This window comes from Acinonyx jubatus, chromosome C2 (genome assembly GCF_027475565.1).
Source record: "Acinonyx jubatus isolate Ajub_Pintada_27869175 chromosome C2, VMU_Ajub_asm_v1.0, whole genome shotgun sequence".
Classification (NCBI taxonomy): domain Eukaryota; kingdom Metazoa; phylum Chordata; class Mammalia; order Carnivora; family Felidae; genus Acinonyx; species Acinonyx jubatus.
Window position 1 is genome coordinate 48,907,785 of NC_069384.1, and position 26,684 is coordinate 48,934,468.

At 38.4% G+C, this 26,684-nt stretch overlaps 1 protein-coding gene across 8 annotated transcripts in view; it reads left to right on the plus strand.

Annotated features, from left to right (window-relative positions):
* The window catches only part of ZPLD1 (zona pellucida like domain containing 1), a 536,164-nt gene that overhangs the window by 205,212 nt on the left and 304,268 nt on the right, over positions 1 to 26,684 (plus strand). For all 8 annotated transcript variants that reach the window (XM_053220795.1, XM_053220791.1, XM_053220793.1 and 5 more), the window contains one exon: positions 8,568 to 8,657. The gene's annotated coding sequence lies outside the window, so the exon portion shown is untranslated. The remainder of the gene's footprint in view (positions 1 to 8,567; positions 8,658 to 26,684) is intronic.

Here is a 26,684-nt window from a genome sequence, read left to right on the forward strand (position 1 = left end):
CTATGTTAACAGTGGTGAGAGTGGACATCCCTGTCATGTTCCTGATCTCAGGGAGAAAGCTCTGTTTTTTCCCCATTGAGGATGTATTAGCTGTGGGCTTTTCATAAGTGGCTTTTATGATGTTTAAGTATGTTCCTTCTATCCCGACTTTCTCAAGGGTTTTTATTAAGAAAGGATGCTGAATTTTGTCAAATGCTTTTTCTGCATCGATTGACAGGATCACATGGTTCTTATCTTTTCTTTTACTAATGTGATGTATCACGGTGATTGATTTCCAATGTTGAACCAGCCCTGCATCCCAGGAATGAATCCCACTTGATCATCTTGAATAACTCTTTTTATATGCTGTTGAATTCGATTTGCTAGTGAGAATTTTTGCACCCATATTCATCAGGGATATTGGCCTATAGTTCTCTTTTTTCGCTGGGTCTCTGTCTGGTTTGGGAACCAAAATACTGACTTCATAGAATGAGTCTGGAAGTTTTCCTTCCCTTTATATTTTTTGGGAAAGCTTGAGAAGGATAGGTATTATCTCTGCTTTTAATGTCTGGTAGAACTCCCCTGGGAAGCCATCTGGTCCTGGACTCTTATTTGTTGGGAGATTTTTGATAACTGATTCAATTTCTTCACTGGTTATGGGTCTGTTCAAGTTTTCTATTTCCTCCTGATTGAGTTTTGGAATGTATGGGTGTTTAGGAATTTATCCATTTCCTCCAGGTTGTCCAGTTTGTTGGCATATAGTTTTTCATAGTATTCCCTGATAATTGCTTGTATTTCTGAGGGATGGGTTGTAATAATTCCATTTTCATTCATGATTTTATCATTTGGTCATCTCCCTGTTCTTTTTGAGAAGCCTGGCTAGAGGTTTATCAATTTTGTTTATTTTTTCAAAAAACCAACTCTTGGTTTCATTGATCTGCTCTACAATTTTTTTAGATTCTATATTGTTTATTTCCGCTCTGATCTTTATTATTTCTCTTCTTCTGCTGGGTTTGGGGTGTCTTTGCTGTTCTGCTTCTATTTCCTTTAGTTGTGCTGTTAGATTTTGTATTTGGGATATTTCTTGTTTCTTGCGATAGGCCTGAATTGCAATGTATTTTCCTCTCAGGACTGCCTTCACTGCATCCCAAAGCATTTGGATTGTTGTATTTTCATTTTCATTTGTTTCCGTATATTTTTTAACTTCTTCTCTAATTGCCTGGTTGACCCATTCACTCTTTAGTAAGGTGTTCTTTAACCTCCATGCTTTTGGAGGTTTTCCAGACTTTTTCCTGTGGTTGATTTCAAGCTTCATCGCATTGTGGTCTGAAAGTATGCATGGTATGATCTCAATTCCTGTATACTTATGAAGGGCTGTTTTGTGACCCAGTATGTGATCTATCTTGGAAAATGTTCCATGTGCACTCGAGAAGAAAGTATATTGTGTTGCTTTGGGATGCAGAGTCCTAAATATATCTGTCAAGTCCATCTGATCCAATGTATCATTCAGGGCCCTTGTTTCTTTATTGATCCTGTGTCTAGATGATCTATCCATTGTTGTAAGTGGAGTATTAAAGTCTCCTGCAACTACCACATTCTTATCAGTAAGGTTGTTTATGTTTGTGAGTAATTGTTTTATATATTTGGGGGCTCCGGTATTCGGCGCATAGACATTTATAATTGTTAGCTCTTCCTGATGGATAGACCCTGTAATTATTATATAATGCCCTTCTTCATCTCTTGTTACAGCCTTTAATGTCTAGTTTGTCTGATATAAGTATGGCCACTCCAGCTCTCTTTTGACTTCCTGTAGCGTGATAAATAGTTCTCCATCTCCTCACTTTCAATCTGAAGGTGTCCTCAGGTCTAAAATGAGTCTCTTGTAGACAGCAAATAGATGGGTCTTGTTTTCTTATCCATTCTGATACCCTGTGTCTTTTGGTGGGAGTATTTAGTCCATTTACATTCAGTGTTATTATAGAAAGATATGGGTTTAGAGTCATGGTGATGTCTGTAGGTTTCATGCTTGTAGTGATGTCTCTAGTACTTTGTCTCACAGGATCCCCCTTAGGATCTCTTGTAGGGCTGGTTTAGTAGTGATGAATTCCTTCAGTTTTTCTTTGTTTGGGAAGACCTTTATCGCTCCTACTGTTCTGAATGACAGACTTGATGGATAAAGGATTCTCGGCAGCATATTTTTTCTGTTCGTCACATTGAAGATTTCCTGCCATTCCTTTATGGCCTGCCAAGTTTCAGTAGATAGATCCGTCACTAGTCTTATCGGTCTCCCTTTATGTGTCAGAGCATGTTTATCCCTAGCTGCTTTCAGAATTTTCTATTTATCCTCATAGTTTGCCAGTTTCACTATGATATGTCGTGCAGAGAAGACTGATTCAAGTTACGTCTGAAGGGAGTTCTCTGTGCCTCTTGGATTTCAATGCCTTTTTCCTTCCCCAGATCAGGGAAGTTCTCAGCTATGATTTCTTCAAGTACACCTTCAGCACCTTTCCCTCTCTCTTTCTCCTCTGGGATCCCAATTACGCATATATTATTGTGTTTTATCGCATCACTTAGTTCTCTAATTTTCCCCTCATACTCCTGGATTTTTTAATCTCTCTTTTTCTCAGTTTCTTCTTTTTCCATAATTTTATCTTGTAATTCACCTCTTCTCTCCTATGCCTCTTTAATCTGAGCTGTGGTTGCCTCCATTTTATTTTGCAGCTCATTTATAGCATTTTTTAGCTCCTCCTGAGTGTTTCTTAGTCCCATGATCTTTGTAACAATAGATTCTGTGCTGTCCTCTATGCTTTTTTCAAGCCCAGCGATTAATTTTATGACTATTATTTTATATTCATTTTCTGTTACATTACTGAAATCGTTTTTGATCTTTTTGTTAGCTGTTGCTACTTCCTGGAGTTTCTTTTGAGGAGAATTCTTCAGTGTCATCATCTTGGAATGTCCTTGGAGTGGCAGGGAACTGCAGGGCTCTTCCTCTGTGCTGTTGGGAGTAACTTGTGTTGGTGGACAGGACCACAGTCAGACTAGTGTGTGCCTTATCTTCCCCTCTCCCAGGGGCAGGACTCACTGGAGTGGTGTGGCCCCTGTCTGTGCTGCTTGCACACTGCCAGGCTTGTGGTGCTGCTTCTATGTGATCTGGCGTATTAGCCAGTGTGGATCTGCAGGGTGCACAGGGGCAGGAGGGGTAGACTCAGCTTGCTTTGCCTTCGGTGGTATGCTTGGTGAGGCAAGCATACCGGGAGGTGCGGCACCGGGAGGGAGGCAGACCCGTCGGTGTGATTGATCCACAGAAGCACAGTGTTTGGTGTTTGCGGGGTGCAAGCAGGTGCCTGACGTGAACTGGTTCCCTTTGGGATTTTGGCTGGGGGATGGGCGAGGGAGATGGCACTTCCCAGTGCCTTTGTTCCCCACCAAGCTGAGCTCTGTCATCCAGGGCTCAACAACTTTCCCTCCCATTGTCCTCTAGCCCTCCCACTCTCCAAGGAGAGCTGTTGACTTATAACATTCCAGATGTTAAGGCCCACTGGCTGTCAGGACCCAATTCATCTGGCCCCTCCACTTTTGCAAGCCAGACTCAGGAGCTCTGCCTTGTAGCATGGGCTGCCCCTCCACTGACCTGGCTCCCTCCCGCCTGTCTGTGTAGTGCACATCACCTCTCCGCCCTTCCTACCCTCTTCCGTGGGCCTCTTGTCTACGCTTGGCTCCAGAGAATCTGTTCTGCTAGTCTTCTGGCAGTTTTCTGGGTTATTTAGGCTGATGTGGGTGGAATCTAAGTGATCAGCAGGACGCAGTGAGCCCAACGTCCTCCTATGCTGCCATCTTGCCATGCCTCCTCCACCTTACTCAGTAGTACCGATCTTTTAACAATATTTGTTCTTCCCATCCATGAGCATGGATGTCTTTCCATTTATTTTTGTCATCTTCAATTCTTTTCTCGGTGTTTTACAGCTTTTAGAGTACAGGTTTGGTGTAGGTTTATTACAAGGTATCTTATTATTTTTAGTGCAATTGTAAATGAGACTGATTTCTTACTTTCTCTTTCTGGTGCTTCATTGTTAGTGTATAGAAATGCAACACATTTCTGTACATTGATTTTGTATCCTGCAACTTTACTGAATTAATCAATTTGTTGTCTATTTATTTTTGTTGTCTAATAGATGTGGCTACAGCTAGTACTATGTTGAATAAAAGTGGTGACAGTGGACATCATTGTCTTGTTCTTGACCTTAGGGGAGTAGCCATCATTTTTTTTCCATTAGGCATGAAGTTAGCTGTGGGTTTTCATATAAGGTTTTTATTATGTTAAGTTATAGTCCCTCTAAACCTATTTTGTTGAGGGTCTTTTTATCATAAGTGGATTTTGTACCTTGTCAAATGTATTTTCTGCATCTATTGGAATGGCGATATGGTTCTTATCCTTTCTCTTATTGATATGTATCATGTTGATTTATTTGTGAATATTAAATTACTCTTGCCAATATAGGAAAAAATCCTACTTAATTATGGTGAATAATTTTTTAAATGTGGGATTAGGTTTGCTATTATTTTGTTGAGGGTTTTTGCATCTACGTTCATCAGAGATATTGACCTGTAGTTCTCTTTTTTTGATGGTATCTTTATGTGGTTTTGGTATCAGGGTAATGCTGGCCTTGTAGAATGAATTTGGAAGCTTCCTTTTTCTTTAAAATTTTTTAGATAGTTTGAAAAGAATAGGTATTAATTCTTCTTTAAATGTTTGGTAGAATTCTCCTGTGGAGCCATCTGGTCCTGGACTTTTGTTTGTTGGGAATTATTTCTTCCTGTTTCAGTTTTGGTAGTTTATGTTTTTAGGAATTTATCCATTTCTTCTAGGTTGTCCAATTTGTTCACATATAGTTTTTCATAATGTTCACTTATAATTGTTTGTATTTCCATGGTTTTGGTTGTTATTTCTCCTCTCATTTGTGATTTGATGTATCTGAGTTCTTTCTCTTTTTTTCTTGATATGTCTGGCTAGAGGTTTACCAATTTTATTTTAGTTTTTTAGTTTATATGTCATTTATTTCTGTTCTAATCTTTATTATTCCTTTCTTTCTGCTGGCTTTAGGCTTCATTAGTTCTTTTTCTAGCTTCTTTAGGTAAAAGGTTAGGTTATTTTTTTTTTTTTGAGATCTTTCTTGCTTTTGAGGTAAGCCTGTTTTGCTATAAACTTTCATCTTAGAACCACTTTTGCTACATCCCAAAGGTTTTGGACCATTGTTTTCATTTTCATTTATTTCCATATACTTTTCTATTCTTCTTTTATTTCCTGGCTGACCCATTTATTGTTTAGTAGCATGTTGTTTAACCGGAATGTATTTGTGGTCTTTCCAGTTTTTTCTTTTGGTCGATGTCTAGTTTCATACCATTGTGGTCAGAAAAAATGCATAATATGGCTTCAATCTTCTTGAATTTGTTTAGTCTTGTTTTGTGGGCTAATATGTGATCTATTCTGGAGAATGTTCCATATTCACTTGAAAAGAATGTATATTCTTCTGTTTTAGGGTAGAATGTTCTGAATATCTGTTAAATTCTTCTTTTCTAGTGTGTCATTCAAAGTCATTGTTTCATTGTTGATGATCTGTCCATTGATGTAAGTGGGGTATTAAAGTCTCCTATTATTATAGTGTTATTATCAATTAGTTCTTTTATGTTTGTTATTAACAGTTTAATGTATTTGGGTGCTTCTATGTTGGGTGCATAAAAATTTACAATTGATATATCTTTTTGTTGGATTGTCCTCTTTATTATTATATAGTGTCTTTTTCTCTTGTTACAGTCTTTGTTATAAAGTTTATTTTGTCTGATATAAGTATTGCTACTTGGCTTTCTTTTGACATCCTTTTGCATGATAGATGTTTCTCCATTCCCTCTTTTTCAATCTGCAGGCCTTGTTAGGTCAAAAATGAGTCTCTTATAGGCAGCATATACATGGATCTTATATTTTTATCCATTCTTTCTACCTGTGTTTTTTGATTGAAATGTTTAGTTCATTTACATTGAAAATAATTATTGGTAGGTATGTATTTATTGTCATTTTATTGTTTGTTTTGTGGTTATTTCTGAAGATTTTCTCTGATCCTTTCTTGTCTTTTTCATGTTTTTCTGATTTTCTTTAGAGATACATTTGGATTTCTTTTTCTTTATTCTTTACATATTTATTACAGGTTTTTGTTACATGGTTACCATTAGGTTCATATATAACCTCTTCTGCATATAACAACCTATATTAAGTTGATGGTTGTGTAAGTTTGAACTCATTCTTTACTCTTTTCCTTCCCACATTTTAGGTATATGTAGTTATATTGTATATCCTTTTATTTTGTGAGTTCTGATGCTAATTTTTTTTACAGAAATACTCATTTTTACTGCTTTTGTGTTTCCTACTTCTATGCTGTTACTTTTTATCTATCCTTTCCACTCAAAGAATCCCTTTTAATATTTCTTGCAGGGCTGGTTTAGTGATCATAAACTCATTTAGTTTTTGTGAAACTCTGTATCTCTTTTCTGAATGATAGACTTGCTGGATAAAATATTTTTGACTGCAGATTTTTTTCCCATTCAGTGCTTTGAATATATCATGCTATTTCCCTCTGGCTTGCAAAGTTTCTATTGAAAAATCCCTTGCTAAACTTACGGGTTTTCTCTTGTAAGATGCTTTGGTCCTGCTGCTTTAATTTTTTTTCTTCATCACTATATCTTGCTATTTTAATTGCAATATGTCTTTGTGTGGATTTGCTTTTGTTAATTTTGATGGGAATTCTCCATGCCTCCTGGATCTGGATGTCTATTTCCTTCCCCAGATTAGGGAAATTTTAAGCTTTTATTTCTTGAAATAAATCCCACCCCCCCGCTTTTTCTCTCTCTTTTTTCTGGAACTCCTATAATATGAATGTTATTACATTTGATGGAGTCCCTGAGTTCCCTAAGTCTATTCTCATTCTGCATAATTCTTTTTTCTCTCTTTTGTTCAGATTGCTTACTTTCCATTACTCTGTCTTCTAGGTTACTAATTCATTCCTCATGTCTTCCATCCTGCTGTCCATTCCATCACCTGTGTTTCTCATTTCATTTATTGAGCCCTTTATCTCTGCTATGTTATTCCTTATCTCTTTGTTAAAGGTCTCACTGATGTCCTCCACTTTCTTCTCAAGTCCAGTGAGTATTCTCCTGATCATTGCTTTAAATTCTCCATCAGCGATGTTACTTATATCTGTTTCACTTAGATCTTTGACTGTGGCCTTGTCCTGTTCTTTCATCTGGGACAAATCCCTCTGTTTTCTAATTTTGTCTAAGTCTGTGTGCTTGCTTCTGTGTGTTAGGAAAGGGTTGTACTGTGTGGTATTTCCTGTTTCCCAGGGCCTGGCGCTTCCAGGAGTGTCTCCAGTATGTGCTGTGTTTGGTTTGCTATTTTGTCCTGTTCACTTTATCTTTCAGGCCAGTAGTCTACACACGTTCTGTTTGCCTGATGTGACCAATGTTTGGTCTCTGGCCTGAATGTGGTGCCTTTTATATAGGTGTGCTCTAGTCTGTTTGTGAAATGAAACCTATTACCACTGTTGCTGGAACTGAGGCTCTGCAAAACCCCTGCATTGTGAGACGTGGTGTGAGCAGAGGTTTGGGCTGGTGTTCTTGGGGAGGTGGTCTGCCACACTGGGACTGGGGCAAGTGAGACTGGGAATGGCAGTTCCACCAGAGCGTGGTAGCAGAGTTTGGTGTAAATAAATTAGGTAACAAAAGTTCATGCTGTGCTGGTTCCCGCAGGTGTCCTTCAGCTTATGCTGAGGGGCTGGGGAAGGAAAAGGCATCGGTCAATTCCTTTGTTGCTGGAGGTGTCTCTCTATGAATGCTGTCTCTCTGGGACATACCCTGAGATAAGGAAATATCCTCTCCACTGTATGCTCTAGGCACTCTTCAGATTGCTGTTTCCATGCTGTATGTTCCTGGGTTCTTTGCCTGCTTTCTCTTCAAGAGCAGTCCCAATGTCCTCAGGGCTCTCCCAGAGCCAAGCATGCTGACATTTAGAACTCCAGGCTTTAAGCCTTAATCATTGCAAAAATTCATGCAATTTGGCCCCTCTTGCTTTCCAAGCCAATTGCTATGGAGATTCATTTTCCCCATGTGGGATTTCCTGTGTGCCAGTCTGTCTCTTACCCTTCTCCATGACCTCTGCGCCCTCCACAATGTGGTGCCCAAGATCCGTTACTGTCCCAAGCTGTGTCTCTGCCCTTCTTTGCTTATTCCATGTGGCTTCTTCTCTAATTTTAGTAGTGGATTTTGTTCTGCCAGTCTCGAGGTCAATTTCTGGGGTATTTAGGATGATTTGATAGTTTCAGTTGTATTCATGGGATGACGCAAGCCTAGGTCCTCCTATTCTGCCACCATCTTCCAGTCCATTCCATCTAGATAATTTCTTTAGAAAGTCAAAAACTTTCTGTATTCAGTTTGGTTCTAAAAATATTAGATTCTAATAGAGCTGAGCTATTTCTCTGACAAGAAAATATTCTTTTTTTTCCTTATAATGGTAACTTCCTTGTTTCTTGCCTTTTCAGAGAATGTGTGTTCTGTCAGCAGCTATAAAAGTACAGATCTGGGTGCTGATCAAGAATGTGAAGTGAGGCCTGAGAAAATGCAGAACTGAGGTAAAAATTTCCAGGAAGCACTGTAAAACCTATCATGATATTCTGTGGTATTTCAAATGCTTACAGAAAGGTGAACCTGAGGTGAATATGGAAAAGGTAAAGGCTCAGCTTAGTATGAGAAACAGAGAAGTCTGAAAAGCGAAATGTGAATTTTTAATTTCACTGTGGTATAAGGGTGGCTTTTCATTTTTGTTGAAAAGAGGACAGATTAGTGAACTTGTGTTGTATGAAACCTAAATCCTTTATCATGATCTTTAAAGCTTTTTGTCATTTGGCTTCACTGACCATATCACTTATGCTTCTCCCCTCACAGCACCCTTGTGGAACTGGCCTTTGTTCTCCTTGTGCATTTGCTTTGGATATTTATATTTCCCATTTCCTCTGCCTGAAATGGCTTTCCTGATGCTATTTATTTGGTGGCTTCATTCTCATCATTCAGGTCTCAGTTCAAATAGTATCTTTTTGGAAAGCCTTTGCTAGACCATCCTAATTGATCTTTGTGTTTCCTGCACCTCCCCCCGCCCCCAACCATCTTGTGTGCTTATCCATGGCTCTCCTTTCTGGTGGGATACTGGGGAGATGATACTTCCTGGCACCCTTGCAGTTGAGCAGGACTCTGGGACAAGGTTTGGCCTTTAGGACATAGATGAAAGTGATGTGATTGTGCAGTCTCATCAGCCTTGGTGCTCTCCAGGTGTGAAAGCAACATGGAGGAGAACCCTGCTGATGTAAGGTGTAGAGGGGCATATATAAAGGAAAAAACTCCAACTTGTTGACTTATGACACTGAGATATTTGGGGTTGTTTGTTATTGCAATTTAGACCCTATCTGGTCTAAAAAAGAATCCTCTTTATTTTCTTCATAGCACCTTTGAAATAATCTCATGTATTTATTACTAATCTGTCCTCTCTTCTAAACATTGCTGGGTGCATTAGTACTACCCATTAGGTAAGTATCTATGTTGTCTGTGGATCCCCATCTATCTTAAACAAGTTAGTTTTTTTTTTCTCATCTATTTATTACTAATCTGTCTTCTCTTCTAAACATTTCTAGGTGCATTAGTACTACCCAATAGGTAAGGGATTAACTATCTACGTTGTCTGTGGATCCCCATATATCTTAAACAAATTTTTCAGAACAGTCATTAGACGTTCTGCTAACTGCTTTGGCACAAATCTGGTAAATAGGAGTTATCCATGAATGAACTAAGCTAGGTTCCCACTACCTCAGTCTCTCCCTGTCCTGGCTCATTTCTTCCGATGGAGGGAAGTACATAACTTGTTCCAGAAGGACTATTGACTGGGCAGGATCTGAGAGAACAGATACTGTTTCACATCCCTGGCAAGGTTCTTCTCCAAATGTGCATATAGGAAAGAAGAAGGTGGTGTTTCCAGAGGCTACACAGAATCTATTGTCCTTATTCCTCACCCTGTTCAGCTAGTAGAACTGATATCATCATAGGCAAGGGGAATATGGTGACCCTTGCTTTGCAGCTCACCAGCCCTACCTTGGGTATGTTAATTTAATGTGAAAAAAGAACTTTAAGAAATGGCTCCATTTAAAAAACGAAGGCGTTGCACTTCCTCAGAAGTTTCCAAACTATGTTCCTTGAGGTGCTGCAGGGGTTGCCAAGGGAAACAGATTATTGTAGGTTGGCTTTTGTCTGCTCTCCCCTCTCTTGCTCCCTCTTCAATCAATACAACTTTGTTAAAAAATCCATTTTATGGGGATACTATATAGTTTTTCATTTGAAAGGGATTTGATACTTGTAAACAAGTTTCAAAAAATCGGACTAAGTATTTGCTGAGGCCCCTTCTGCTTTTAATGTTTGGAAACTAGAAGCCTAGTATGTTCAAGGTACTATGCTGGGCATAGGGCATAGTGGGGCACATAGAAATAAAGAAGACATCACCCCTGACATCCAGATTTAGCAGAAGACAGAGACTTTTGCATGAATAATAGCAGGGAATGAACAAAGGTGGAGGGAGGAGAGGAGAGTACTAAATATGGATTGTCTATGAAAATTACCATGATATGCAAGCCTTGCTGTGATTGGCCCTTTCTAGCCCCATCCCAACAGCATGGTTGATGGTGGGGAACCTTCTCCAGGTCTTAACATAGGGTCTTTGTTGCCTCTAAATTGACTTTGGTATACCAGTTCCCCCATACTCAGCTTCTTTTTTTCTTATTCATACATGACATTTTTTTGTCTGATATATTCCCTGTCCTCAGCAAGTTTATTTCTTATTAAAAATGTTGGTGACATGTAACTTAGCAATTTCAATTAGAAGTCTAACACTTTTATAAAGACAGAAATTTTCTCTAGTGTCAAGGGCATCAGAGATAAGAAATATTGACAGCTAAGGAATGTCAAATTCATAGATTTCTCTGTCCCTGGCCACACAACTACCTTTGATGACTTGGATATCAGTGTTAATGTGTCTCATTTCAGTGAGTTGTCTGATCTCCAAGGTTCCAATGCAGCCTCTGCCATTAACTGCCTTTGGATTTTGAGTTATTATTTTACTTCTCTTGACTTTCATTTCTTTTGTGCACAAGAGGTTAGATATTATTATCTTTATTATATTTTAATGTTTCTCTTCTTTTCAGTCATGCATTTATTTATTAAAATTTCTAATATTTAACATAGGCAATATATTCATATGCCTTAAAATCCAAATGCTACAAACATATACAGTAAAGGTTCTCACTTCCACTCTTGTCATCCATTTTCCCAGTTCCCACCCCACCCTTCCCCATAGATAGCTATTTTTATTCATTTTTGGGGTCTTCTTATAGAAAGTCTTCCTGCAAACACAGTCAGATATAATTATCTTGTCCCCCTTGTTAAAACACAATATAAGCACAGTGTATACACTTTCTGCACCTAAAAACATATCTTTTTTTTGATATAATGTGCCTTCATCTCTTTGTACTACTGGTTAGCATTCCATTTTAATGATACAGTTTAATATATTTGGTGTCCTAATGATAGCTATATGGGTTGCTTCTTATCTTTTGCTATTATAACTATGTCGTAGTAAGTTACATGGTGCCTGTGTCATTTCTAATATATATAAATGTACCTGAGAATAAGTCCCTAGAAGTGGGATACCCTAGGTCAAAAGGTGCATAATTGTTTTAACTTTGTAATTTTTACAGCTATTGTCAAATTACCTTCCACTGGCATTGTACTACTTGACCCTTCCGCTAGGATTGTATGAAAGTGCCTTGTATGAAATTGCCATCAGAATGCACTGTCAAACTCTTGCATTTATGCCCATCTAGTAAGTTAGATATGGTATCTCAATGCAATTTTGATTTGCATTTCTCTTTTTATGATTCTGGTTAATCATCTTTTTAAATGTCCAAGAACCATTTATGTTTTAAGATTCTGTTCTTGATCCTGAGATTTGTCATAGGCTTATGTCAAAACAACTGTTTCTACTTTAGTTATCCACAGCTTCACTAAGCCATGTCCCCAAACTGTGGGTGCTCTTCTCCAGCCTTCTCATTGATTTTACACTTGGAAACAGTATTCTTCATCTTCCCCTGTTTATCTCATTTTAATTCAACATTATGCATATTTTGGTCTTTCTATAGAATTACTTTCCAGTAGTAATTCTACTAGCCAATATCTCCTAGCTGATATATTTACTAGGATTATTTTATTACTACACAGTTCCCTACAGTCTTACTCACCAAAAACAAACAAATAAAACAAAACCAAAACAAAAAAGAAGAACAAACAAAAAACGAAGACTTTTCCTTCCTTTTTGTTCAAATTCAAGAAGACTGGATATTCTTTCACTGAAGAGAGTGTGATCAACACCATCAATGTGAGAAGTTTTCCTATAGCTTTTAGGCTGATAAGACTATTTGCACATAGGTAGTGTGTAGAGGCATTTCTTGCATCTGGATACAAATGCACAGTGAGGTTGTAGAGAGCCTTGGCAGAGGATTGATATGTAAGAGTCCTTGGCAAAAATGAATGCATGGAGAAAGAGATTGTGCGGTGTGGTGGCATCTGCCCTCTACATCCTGATGGAGATCCCTCTCTTAACTTTGTTGGCTTTAAAGTGTCTGGGTTTTGATACTGGACATGACACGATATCCATATCCTCTGGCTAAGGGCTTTCACAGTTTAAACACAACACCTTAGCTTTCCTACATAGTAAGCACACAGTCACATTATTTAGAGAGTTAATAGCATAACACAGATCATTTTGACAGAAGAAATGTGGCCCAGGGCTGGCTTGATGGGCATGTGAACTGAGCAATCACAGAGGCCTAGGCTTAGTAGGGCCTCATGCTTGTTAGTGCTCTGCTGTCTCCCCGATGAAATTCTTAGTAATTTTTGAAAGAGGTGGCTGGTCCCTCATTTTCAGTTTGCCTAAGCCCCACAAATTATGTAGCTGGTCCTTCCTCATTTGACTTGAGGTAAGATTGCCTGAGGAATCAAGTCTGTTTATAGAGCAGGGTCCATTGTATTAGTGTTATTCATGAAGCATCTGTGAATATATTTCCTTCCATTAAGGTGACTGACACTTCTGTTTGTAATTTTGATTGGAAGTGACAACAGAAAAGGATGTATATTTATTTTAATCTTTTATACATGATGTTAGAAAGAAGACCAGATACAGGCATGAAGAGCAAATGGATGTGTACAATATTTTCCTTGTGCTCCTATGCTCCAGAGAACACTGTTAAGATCTGTTTCAAAACTGTGCTAAGCATAGTCATTTCCTTCCCATATAGACCTGCTCAGTATCATTCTTGCATATAAATTTAATTTAAAATCTTAATTCAAGTTACTTGCAAAGAAAATATCCATAAAGACTTGAAAATTCAAATTTTCCTCTTTGAGCCTAGAGATTTTACTGTTTTTTTATTTCAAGACTTACTTTATTTTTCAAATTTTTATTCAAATTCTATTTAGTTAACATATAGTGTAAAGTTGATTTCAGGAATAGAATTTAGTGATGCATCACTTACATGTAACACCCAATGCTCATCCCGACAAGTGCCCTACTTAATGCCCATCACCCACTTAGCCCAACCCCCACCCACCTCCCTTCATCAACCCTCAGTTTGCTTTCTATAGTTAAGTGTTTTATGGTTTGCTTCCCTCTCTCTTTTCCCCCCTTCCCCCATGTTCATCTGCTTTGTTTTTTAAATATCACATATGAGTGAAAATAAATGGTATTTGTCTTTCTTTGGCTGACTTATTTTGCTTAGCATAATCCACTCTAGCTCCATCCATATTGTTGGCAAATGGCAAGATTTCATTCTTTTTGATGGCTGAATAATATTCCATTATAGAAAATATATGTGTACACACATATTATACATATTATATATATTATATTTATATAAAATTTACATATTATATACATATATGCATACATACATATATATACACATATATACGTACACACACACACACACATATACACCACATCATCTTTATCTGTTCATTAGTTAATGGACATTTAGGCTCATTCCTTAATTTACTATTGTTGATAATGCTGTTACAAACATCAGGAGAACCTAGAGCTTTTGCCATTTTTTGTTAAGTGGTTACAAAACTGTTCAGTACTAAAGTAACCTTCCAAATTAAGATACTCAAAAGTTTAACCTGAAAGTATTCTAAATAATAAGTCCATTTCCCTTCTTTGAATCTACAAATTTAAGAAAAGTAAATAATTTATTCAAAGGGTAAAGCTCAAAGCAAGCCTGTGTTGTCATGTGTTAGGATGAAACAACAAGCATGACCTTTAGAGGCAAAAACAAAGTTAGGCTAACTTCAGTTAGGGATGCTATTACACAATCAGTTCCCTGTGTCATAATTGGAAATGTGAGAACCTATTTACTAAAGAGAACTCTCATCTCTCTTGGAGCCCTAGGGCAGGGAGGAGTACATGCAAAGTCATTTTTGTTTCTACCAATCAAGACCTCTTGGTTTGTGTACAACCATTGTGCTACAGCCTGTGACAGATGCCAGTGATTTATGATACATTGCTTTATTCTGTGTGCTGTTTTGCTCCATGAGATTAAAAACCATAACAGGGAGAGAGTTCAATTTTATAATCAGTGCTTCTAGCTCAGATGTAATATTACTTTTGAAAACCCCTCAAATAAATATTGCTGGAAATCCTAGAAAGCCCCATTTATGCCAGTGAACTGAAGACATAGGTCACTTGTCTTCATCTACAGAGGCAACATGGAAACTGTGGTTGAGGTATTATCTTTAGAAGCTGATCTTTTTTATCCATCTAAATTATTTTGAATTTAATCCATTTTTCAATTTGGTTAACTCACCTTATTAAACTTTAATATATTTTAATGGGCAGTGTTTTGGTTGTCTTGTTATCTCAACAAGAGGTATTGTTTTTCAATTTCCTGTAACTTTTAGACACATCTAAACAAGCGGTAGGGTGAATTTGTTCACTCGATCTGATTCTACCATGCTCTGTTTATAATAATAATTAAGAATGTATTGCCTTAGACTTGCAGCTGGCTCAGTCCACAAGGAGCAGTTAATTGAATTTCAAGTGCCCAGAGTCTTTTTGCTATGAGAATCTGTTCTTGAATGAGACTACATTTGCTGGGTTATTTCATTGAGGCTACTCTTGGGGAACTTGACCAAATAATCACTGTCTTTCACCAAATCTCAGTTAAAGTTGGAATAGCAGGTAAAGGAAGATGGGATGGTGGGAAGTCCTGTAAGTGTTATGAATTTAACAAGTTAATCAAAATTTAATGCATAATATTCATGGCACTTTGTGTTTCTTGTGCATATTAAGCCCTTTACATGCATATGTTCATTTAACCCTCCACAGAACCTCATATAGTATTACCAGAGAGGTGAGAATTTGCCTGAGCTCATAGAATATAACAGTGTTGAAGTTGTGCCTCAAATCGAGGTCTGACTCCAAAAATCCAGGCTTTTAGCCACTTGTCACTTAAAATTCCTAATATGAAAACCAAATAATTTTTATTGGGTCCTATTAAGGTACAAGTATTCCCTTCAAGTCTTCTGGTAAATAAATAATATTTTTATATCACAGTCCATTTAGGTTCCACTTAGTTCTCTCTTTAGTGTTTTTTTATTCCTTAGTTTGCTCTTCTTTGTCTTTTCTAAAAGACAGATACTCTGCACATGTACATTATTGCTTTCAGGGGGAGAAGTACCCTTCTTGGTAATTCTAATCTTCACCTATTACAAGCCATGAAATATGAACAGCACTAATTGTACCAGAATATCATTTCCGTTGCTAGATATAATAAGTTTAGGGGAGTTATGCAATTCAGAGGATCATCATCATTATCATCATGATCAATAATAACAGCAGCTTTTATTGAACATTGACTCTTTACTGAGACTTACTCTAAGTGATTATGAATATTGCCTTTAATCCTTACAATGCCTGTACAAAATAGGTGGTACCACTATTCTTGTTTCATAGTAGGTGAAGCTGAGATTCAGAGTCAAGTAAATCTGTCCAGGATAACGGAGAAAACTCATGACTTAAGAGTTGGACATCCTGGACTCCCATCTAACTCTGTCTCCTACTAACTTCTAACTTTGTAGCATCACTGATTTTGTTTATTGTCTCTAGGCTTATAGTTTTGAATTATGAAAGTAGTAAAATTTCATGAAAGATAATTTGGAAAATATATAAAAAATACTCATTACAGGAAAATAGTCACCTATTTGGTGGTACTAACCAAACACAGTCACTGTTATATGTTGGTAGTATTATTTATATATTTAGCAATGAAGAGAGTTGTTTTCTTTTTTCTTATCCTTTTAAAAATAAAGTTGCAATCACACCATATGTGGAATTTTTTAAAAATAGACTATTTTCTAGAAATGTTTTAGATTTACAAAAAAAAAAAAACAAAAAACCTTTGGAAGATAGCAGAGTTCCCATATACCGCACACTGAATCTCCCCTACTACTAACACCTTACATTAGTATGATGTATTTGTTAAAATTAATGAACCAATATTAATATATTTTAAAATGTTATATATTATTATAATGCCCATGTTTAATCATATTTCCTTAATTTTTTTCTAATATCCTTTTTCTGTCCAGGATCACATACAGGACATCACATCCATTTAGTTGTTATGTTTCCTTAGTTTCCTCTTGGCTGCAACAGTTTTTCAGACTAACTTTGTTTTTCATGATTTTGGCAGTTGTGAGGAGTACTAGCTAGGCATTTTAAAGAATGTCCTTCTATTAGAATTTACCTGATTTTTTTTTCCCCATGAGTAGACTGGCATTATAGGTTTTGGGGAGGCAGACCACAGAGGTGAAGTGCCATTTCCATCACATCATATCCAGGCTACATCTATCACCATGCTGCTGACCTTGATCACTTGGATGAGATAGTGTTTGCCAGGGTTCCCTACTTTAAAGTTAATCTTTTCCCCTCTTCCCACATTATATTCTTGAGATGGAAGTCACTTTTGTACAGCCCATACTTAAAGCTTGGAAAAAAAAGTTTTTTCCATATTGTTGTACAATTTTCATAAACATTTTTTTAATGCCTACCTACCATCCCATGGTTTACTAAACTACTTCTTTATCATTGGACATTTAGGTTGTTCCTTTTGTTTCTTTTTGTTTCTTTTCAAAAAGAATCTTATAAGTCGGATTACAGGATTAAGGGTAGAAACATATTGAAATTCTTGGTGCATATAGTTCCACCAAGGAATTGTACCAGTTTACACTTGCATTAGCAGTATATGAAAACGGGTCTTTTGCTTGCCCCTCTGTGCGTTGCTTACTATTATTTACCTTTTTGGTTAGGTTTCTGGCAAAATGGAGTTTTACTGTTATTTAAATTTTTAAAAATATTTATTTTTGAGAGAGCGAGAGAGAACGCGAGCAGGGGAGGGGAAGAGAGAGAGAGGGAGACACAGAATCCGAAGCAGGCCCCAGGCCCTGAGCTGTCAGCACAGAGCCCGACACAGGGCTTGAACTCACAAACCATGAAATTATGACCTGAGCCAAAGTCGGACGCTTAACCGACTGAGCCACCCAGGCACACCCCTACTCCTTTAAAAAAAAAATTTAATACTGTTATTTTGTATTGATTTTATGATTACTAAAGCAGACAATTTCCCCATGTATTTCTTGACTAGAGCTTCATCTTATTCACATGTATGATTAGGATGATAATGTCTCTAATATGTGAAAGAACTTTGAAAGCTCTGGAGTCCTAGATAGAGACCAACCATCAACCATTGTAAGGAAGCTTCCAAAGTCCCTTTCAGGCCTTGAGGTTTTGAGCTGTCGCCAAGGATTTGCCAGATGTATATGCTGACAATAATTTTAAGGTAGGAGAGTTCCAAGTAATAGGGCTTGTTATCATATAACAAATTTGACTTTGGGAAGGATGTGGTAGCCTTAAGTTATTAAATAGATGAAAATTGTCAAATGTGTCTAGTAGGTTGTGAAATTGGTAGTTCATATAAAAATATTTAGAAAATATATAAAAGTCTGCATCATCAGACAAAAATGGAAGTGTGGCGGTTTCACAGCCTATCTCCCTCCTTTTTTACTCATGGGATACATTTGGGCATTGACTGTTTAGTTAACTAACCCCACCCCAGTCTTTGAGGAGATAAAGGGCAAAAGTGGTATGAATGGGTTTTTTCAAGAAAATTAATTAGAAAAAATAGGAACCACATTTATCTGGTACCTGATTCCTGCAAGGGGGTGGATTGAGGTATTCAGTATAATTAAACATTTTAAAGTGTAATGTGTTTGGTCACACTGTTAATCATATTGATACACAAACATTGGCATCAAAAAGACTCGGATAAATTAATTACACTTAGGCTGATACAAATGCTCAGTGGAGGGAGGCCACGGAAATAGTAGCTGATCCTCTTTCGACGCAGATATCATTGGTCTCAACTCAGGCTCTCAAACATACCACAGACTGGGCAGCTTAAACAACAGAAGTTTATTTCTTACTGTTCTGAAGGTTGGAGGTCTAAGATCAGGGTGCTGACAAATGTGATTCTGAGGACTCTTTTAGCTTGTAGGTCCTCGTGTACTCATATGACCTCTTCTTTGTGTGAGTGTGGAGAAGGAGAGAGGAAGCTCTCTGATGTCTTTTGTTATAAGAGCATTAATCCCATCACAAGGGCCCACCCTCATGACCTCATTTAACCCCAATTACCTCTCAAAGGTCCCATCTCCAAATACTGCCACGCTGGATATTAGGGCTTCAATATACAAATTTTAGGGGACAACATCCAGCCTATGACATCATCTGATTGTTAACGTGGTGTACTTATGGATGTGGGTACACACCACACAAATACACATATCATGTACACAAAAGGAAAAATACATGCTAGATCATGGTCAGTATATTAGTTACTTTGGTTATTTCCCACTTAGGCTAATGTATCAGGTCTTTTTGTTTGATTAGGTTCATTTACTAGTGCACATGAATGTTAGTAACTAAACAGTGATTTATCCTATAACAAGAAACACACAGGTAGATGTTGCTGGTTGACTCAACAGCTTGAGGCTGTTAGGGCCAAGGCCTTTATAATTCTCTTGCCTTTTTTTTTTATGGTTGCAAGATGATAGCTGCAGCCACCTTTCCAGCTCTTATATCCATATTCCAGGCAGGAGACAAGAAAAATGGGAATGAGCAAATGGGATATGTTAGCTGAGTCTTTTAAGGATTTTTCTAGAAGCCCCAGTCCATGACTTCAGCTTATGTTTTATTGACCAGAGCTATGTCACATGGCTACCATTAACTGAAGAGAAAACTGGGTAACAGAAGTTTTATTTGGGGACTGAGTATGCCCTCTAACATGTGGGTTCTGTTAATAAACAAGAAAAGAAAAATAGGTATGGGTTTAGAAGTTAGCTGTGTGTGCCATAGCTACATCCCAAGCGCTAAAAAAAATTGTGAATTGACAGACCCGGCATCAATGTGTAGATAACCCTCTCACAGGACAAAACAGCTGCTTAGGAAATTCCTACCCCAAAGAGATGTTTAAATAGTATATCTTCAAAGGAACTTATTTAAGGGATTGGGGGAGACAATCTACCTTACACACTGGCATCTTCATTCACAGGACAGCCACCAGTTTAATCCAGTTTAACCTGAGGAAATTTTGAGGTGGTTGGCAGATGTGCTGTTTCAAGACTGCTTTTTGGCTCTCCTAGTGATTCCTGCTTCTGAAGCACACTGCTTTCTTTCATTCAGAGACATCTTGTTCTTGTCTGAATCATTACACCGTGACTCATCTTGTGTTGGCTCCTTGTTGGGGTTTCATGAGGTTATCCAAAAAACTGCAGGGATAAGAGAAACACTGAACTGCTGAAGATTAACAGCAGGGTGTTAAGAGATATGAACCATTTGTACATCTTTCAGTGTCATACTTAGCAAGTCAAGAGTTTTGCATTTGTAAATCAATGAATAGCTGTTCCACTTTCTGCTATAAGAAAGATGGAAAGGAAATCACCAGCTTCTTTACAAAGCGGGTTTTAGATCACTGTGGTTGCAATGTGTAAGTTTTTTGAGTTATATGTATTGTGAGTTATGTGGAGGATGGAATAGAAGACAGCAACACTCAGCTGGGCATTATAGTAATCCAGGTGAAGGTTATGAGAGAAAATTGCAGATTCTTGCAAGCAACATAGCTGGAACAGAAGGCATAGGATGTGGCTACTAACTGGATGCACAAGAAGGAAGAGAGGGAGAAGAAAAGTTAGAGGGATAAGTCAAAGTTGATTCAGGCTTCAGGACTCTGAATCTGAGAGAATGGAGCTGACACAGGGGGCAGGGAGACTCAGTAGGACCTGTGTGGTGGTAATAGGAGGGATGATGTGTTCTGTCTGTGTTCCTTCATATGCTTTGTGGAGCAGGTGGAGGATGGTCATTAAAGTGCTTAGTTGTAATTCTTTCTACTTCGTGACAACATTTGATTTGAATTTTGAATTCAGATCCATTGGACAGTGTGCTTAAAATTCATTCTACATTAAGACACAGTAAGAATTTGTATTTCTTCAATACCCATCTCTTCCCCTTATCTCCCATATGCCTAAACCCAAATTAGCATATACTCCAGAAAGGGGCAAATTAAACTTAAGTGTTTTAAATGCATTTCTCTTTATTGTCTATTTTAGGTTTAAAGGGACATTTTTTTTACATTTGTCAAATTGCCAGCCAGCTTTCCCAGTTCAACAGTCTCCAACTGGCTTTGATCACTATGGATAAATTGCTTGTGAAACAACCTACACACATTATTCTGATGATCATCCTTTAATATATTCAGTTGGCAGAATGATGTCTATTAACAACTGTGGAGCCATTCTTAAATGATGTGAAATACTTAAGGTATATGAAGATGTTTGGCTCCTTTGATAAGCACCCATACTTTACTCCCCTATGATTCCATATTTAAGTCAGTCCAAGGAGTTTCAGAAAATATTATTGAGGCAGGGAAACAGAATTGAAGTCGATTTCTTTCCTTCTTTACTCTGGTCTCATCTTCTGATATTCCTGTCTCTCTACCCGGGCTATGTAGTGGGACAGCAGCTATATGTTTGGCTCCATCACATTTGTGCGCTTAGACCATAAAGAGGCTAACAGGAATATCAATTTTCCCTGTCCTATCATTCCTGCTAGATTAAAGCACATCAGAACAGGAGTCTCGCTCTGTGTCTCTCTCTCTCTCTGAGGACCCTTAACCTCCCTATATATATAGCTCAGCTAGCAAGTGTTTACGTCTTGCTCAGCTACCAGTGTACGTGTTTCTCAGCTGTATCTTGGTTCTAGTTTATGTTCTCTTCCTTGTTCATTTAAATCTTTTAAAAATAATATTTCAGAGATTACATATCTCTCTGTAAGCTTCCATAAATGATTTTTGGAATAGGAATTACCCATCTATGCATCCGTGAACCCCAGTAGAGGTCCCCAAACTCCCTCAAGTTTGATTGTGGGAGAAGAATCAATGTTAGGAATAGAAATCTTTCCTTTTTTTGGTGAAGACATTATTTCTTTCACATATTTTCTTAGACATTAACAGTTGGTGGGTACCCATATTAGTAAAAATAACCAAAACAACCACAAAAACAAAACAGTAAGAAACAGTAACAACAACAAAAAACAAGAAACAAACCTAATATTTATTCATCATCTTTTGTGTGCTGGGAACTCCTCCAGGCTTTTATGTTTATTTCACACATATGAAAATTGAGACCCAGACATGTTAGTGGTTTGTTCACACAAGGTCACACAGCCAGTTAGAAGGGAACCTGAGTTTGAGCCCAGGATGTTTGATTTTCCTCCTCCTTCTCCTCCTCCTCTTCCTCCTCCTCTTTTTCCTCCTCCTCCTCCTTTTTTTAATTTTAAAAAGAGAGCATGGGAGCAGGGGAGGGGGATGGGAGAGAGAGAGAGAGAGAGAGAGAGAGAGAGAGAGAGAGAGAGAGAGAATCTTAAGCAGGCTTCATGCCCAGCACAGACCCTGACACAGGGCTTCATCCCATGACCCTGGGATCATGACCTGAGCTGAATCCAAGAATCATATGCTCAACTGACTGAGCCACCCAGGCACCACAAGGTTGTTTGAGTTTTGAGTCTACATGATTGACTCCTTTGTTCTCACAGAAACTCAGTTCCTTATAACATGTCCTAGAATATTTTTTGCTAACAAGGATTGTGTCACATGTGCTCACAAACTACTTAACTTTTAAAAGGCACACTTCTGGATATTTCCGTATCCTCCAGCATTGATGGATCTTGGAATCTTTGGGAAGCCACTGCTTGGGATGAGGTAGGCTGTGACAAAGGGTAGAAACGCCTTCCTACAGCGCTTTACTCTGGCCTCAAAGCTCTGCTGAGGTCTTACTGAGGTTTGAACCCCTTTTCATATTTTTACTTACAGTTTGCCTCCTCTGTCTAGGACTCAAACAGGTGTCTAACTGGAGACATATCAGAGTAACAGCCACCATTTTGGCCTCATACTCCCCCATCCATTCCTTCATAAAACTGTCTTTGTACTTTGTCAAGCTCATTATGTATCACTCTTTTTCAATATGAATTCTTTCTTTAGAGGATTCTCAGGCACATAAGAAATGGACTTCTATCAGTCAATTTCTCAGTTTCCTACACAAAGGTGGACATGTCTGAATCCCACATGAGGCCCGTCTCAGTACCTCAGTACCATCCCATGAGCCACCACTGGCTCTCACAAACCATAGTTTTCCTTCTGTCTCACACTCCCACAACTGCCAGGTCAATCCAGCCCAGAAGGGTGGGGGAAAATAAGCCTGCTTTTCTGACTTGACCTACTCAGGCCAGGGTTTAGGGGCTAACATTCATATTTCTTTGTATTTCCTCTGACAGAGGTGAAGTTCAATCTGTACCCTGCTCTAATCTGTAGTAAAAACTTAAGTATATGTGGCTCACTGAGACTTTATGCTTTGTCCTTGGAAAAGCAGAGATTCCCTCATTCCAAAATCTTTCACTTGTCCAAACAGAGTTTTTAGATTTCTCAACCACATTTTCATCTGTCCATTCTACAAAGGCATGAGTGATGGTTTTGCTCAGTTTCAGGAAATTTGCATTTTAAAAATAAAATCCAAGATGGTCACTCTCTCTTTACTTCCATGTCAGTGAATAGCCTCACCAGGGGTGAGAATCTGCTGATTCTTTCTGCCTCCCTGGAAGGTGAGTATCCTCACAACAGTTTCATTGTGAGCACCCTTCACAATTCTTTGATCTAAGTGAGTATCATCTACTTGCCATTTTGCTGCCTCCTTTTCTCCTTCACTGTTTTATCCTTAGCAGAACTATAAGCATCTCCCCCCTGCCTTTTGCTATGTATTTGGAAAGGTAACTCACTCCCTGCTATGTTTCCCAACAACCATATAAACGTCCTTTGGTACTAGAGGGAAGGCACAGCAGCATCTTCAGTCTTTAATGCTCTCAGGTACCAATGCCATGACACAGTTGCTTATCCTCTTTTTGCTCACTTTCCATTACACTGTCCCACCTCACCCATGACCTGTACAATGTGGACTGCTATCGGTCTATGGCAGTTCTAGTTACTGGTCAATCAGGAGTTCTTCAGGGGTAACTGGGTTGGTTTTGGTACTTTTTAGATTAACCCAGCTGTGCCTGCCAAGAATCTCACACTAATTTGAGGAAGCATACACTATTATACAAATTCAGTGCCCATAGAGAAGGGCTTATGAATAAACTTTTAGGGCTTGCTTCTCAGACTCTTTGGGAAGGAATTTGCAGTATTTTGCAATCAGTGGCTGGCCATTAAAAACTCTATAGATCTTTCTGTGGGTATATCTGGATACACCCATCCTCTTGGGTTCCAATGGCCCCTGCAGGGTTGTTTCCATAACTTCCTTTCACTTACCTGGTGATAACACAGCCCCACATGCATCTCTTGTCATTGCTTGGCAAGTAATTTGATAGGTTGTTGAGGAGGAACTGACAAACTATAGCAATATATAATAGAATCTAATTATGGCTATATTTCAAAAGTGTTTGCCATGTACCACTCTATCAGAGACTTTTTGTACCTTATCTCATTTCATCATCACATAATAAGATAGGTATTTTCCGTATTTTACATATGACAAAGCTCAGATTAAGTAACCTTTTCAAGGTTACTCAATTTCCAAATACCTCATCAGGTGTGGCTCTAAAGCTTGTGCAATTTCCATTATGTTTGCCTCTACCCATTGGAACTTGGTTAATGGAGATGTGCAGACAAACCACCTAGCAAGCCCAGAAATTAATAATGGTGTTCCATTAAACTACTCCCAAATCAGAACCTGAATTTTGGTTAGGTTATGCTGCTGTGATATAGCAGAGGTTTTTCTCTCAAAACCCAGCTTGTGCCTTTTACCAATTCAGTGGGCTTTCTGGAATCTGGAAACTGGAAGATGATAAGATGGAATCTGATGGACTGGAGGATACTTTTTAAAGGGCCAACTTGATACCTCTTGTCATCAGCTGTTTGGTCATTCTTTTTTTTTTTTCCTCCTGTTTCCTGATTTTCCCTAATGAATGTAAACTTCATGAAGGAAAAGAACTTTGTTCACTGCTGTATAGCCAGAACGGGCAGTGCCCATAGAAGATGCTAAATAAATATTTGTTGAATGAATGAAGAATTGGGTGGAAAAAACAAAACAAAAAAAACCTTTGCCAGCCCTTTGAGAACCAGCTGCTCCTGACATTGCATCTGCCAATTTCCTAGAGATCCAGGGAATCTGCTGTATATTTGTTTGTTTATTGGCCTGATCTTAACCATTGCTGTGTAACAGGCAAATCCTACCTTATCTATCATCTATCTGTTTGTCTGTCCTTCCTTCCTTCCTTCCTTCCTTCCTTCCTTCCTTCCTTCCTTCCTTCCTTTCTTCCTTCCATCCATCCATGCGTCCATCCATCCATCTATCCATCTATCTATCTTAGAGAGTGCACACACAATTGGGGAAGAGGGGCAGAGGGAAAGAAAGAGAGAATCATAAGCAGGCTCCACACTCCACATGGAGCCTGATGAGGGGCTGGAGCCTGACGAGGGGCTGGATCCCACGACCTCAGGATCATGACCTGAGTCAAAATCAAGAGTTGGATGCTCAACTGACTGAGACACCCAGGCACCCTTATATTTACCTTTCTATAGAAACTTGTAAATATGGTTGACTGGGTTTTTGATTGTGACAGGTTCTCTTTCACTATCAAGTTAGCTTTTAGGAGAATTTTGTAAATGAACATAAGCAATAGATCCACTTACATCTGTTGGTATGAATGAATAGAGCCTCTGGAAGAAGGGCTCCTAATGAATTAGTCCCTGAACCTAGGGCTAGGATACCCTCACCCACCGTGCCAGCCTACCAGCCCTGGGGTTGTAGACAAGGTCTAGTACTGGAATTTATGGCTTAGCAGTCAAACAGTAAATTCCTTGGTTTCTCCCTATGGGTGTGGTGCTGAAGATGGCCCTTGAGGAACAGTTTTCAGGAAGAATGAATGGATGGTGGTGGTGCTACCTAGGGAAAGACTCATAGCACATTACTTGGCTCATAGTAGAACAATAATATATGTTTGTTGGAAATAAACATAAAAATGAATAAATGAGTTTGGAAACTGAGGCCATTGGAGCCATTGACAACACAAGCCTCTGAATGGATGCTGATTTCTTGCTCTCAATTTTGCTATCATTTGGAAAGCATGTCTTTGAGTAATTTAATGGGTGGGGGGACAGAGGGAAGAGCAATTACTTTCTTGACTGAATGAGGGGTTTAGAGGCAGTGTGTATGTACCTGTGATGGGCAGTGTAACAACAGGCCCCTCAGGGATGCCAATTTTTCTAGCTGGTGAGTGAGTTTGTCTGCAGTCTTGAATGAAATGGGCTGACATGCAAACTATGTAGCAATATGACTAGTTTCAGTTTATTGGTAATGTGAAAGTAGGAACAGAACTGTTTTAGTTTTTTTTTATTTTTTTTTGCTTTATTCCTTTTTTTTCTTTTTTTTTTCAATATATGAAATTTATTGTCAAATTTGTTTCCATACAACACCCAGTGCTCATCCCAAAAGGTGCCTTCCTCAATACCCATCACCCACCCTCCCCTCCCTCCCACCCCCCATCTCTTACTTGACACATCCCCAAAGGCAAGGGAATTAAAAGCAAAAATGAATTACTGGGACCTTATGAAGATAAAAACTTCTGCACAGCAAAGGAAACAACCAACAAAACTAAAAGGCAACCAACAGAATGGGAAGATATTTGCAAATGACATATCGGACAAAGGGCTAGTATCCAAAATCTATAAAGAGCTCACCAAACTCCACACCCGAAAAACAAATAACCCAGTGAAGAAATGGGCAGAAAACATGAATAGACACTTCTCTAAAGAAGACATCCGGATGGCCAACAGGCACATGAAAAGATGCTCAACGTTGCTCCTTATCAGGGAAATACAAATCAAAACCACACTGAGATATCACCTCATGCC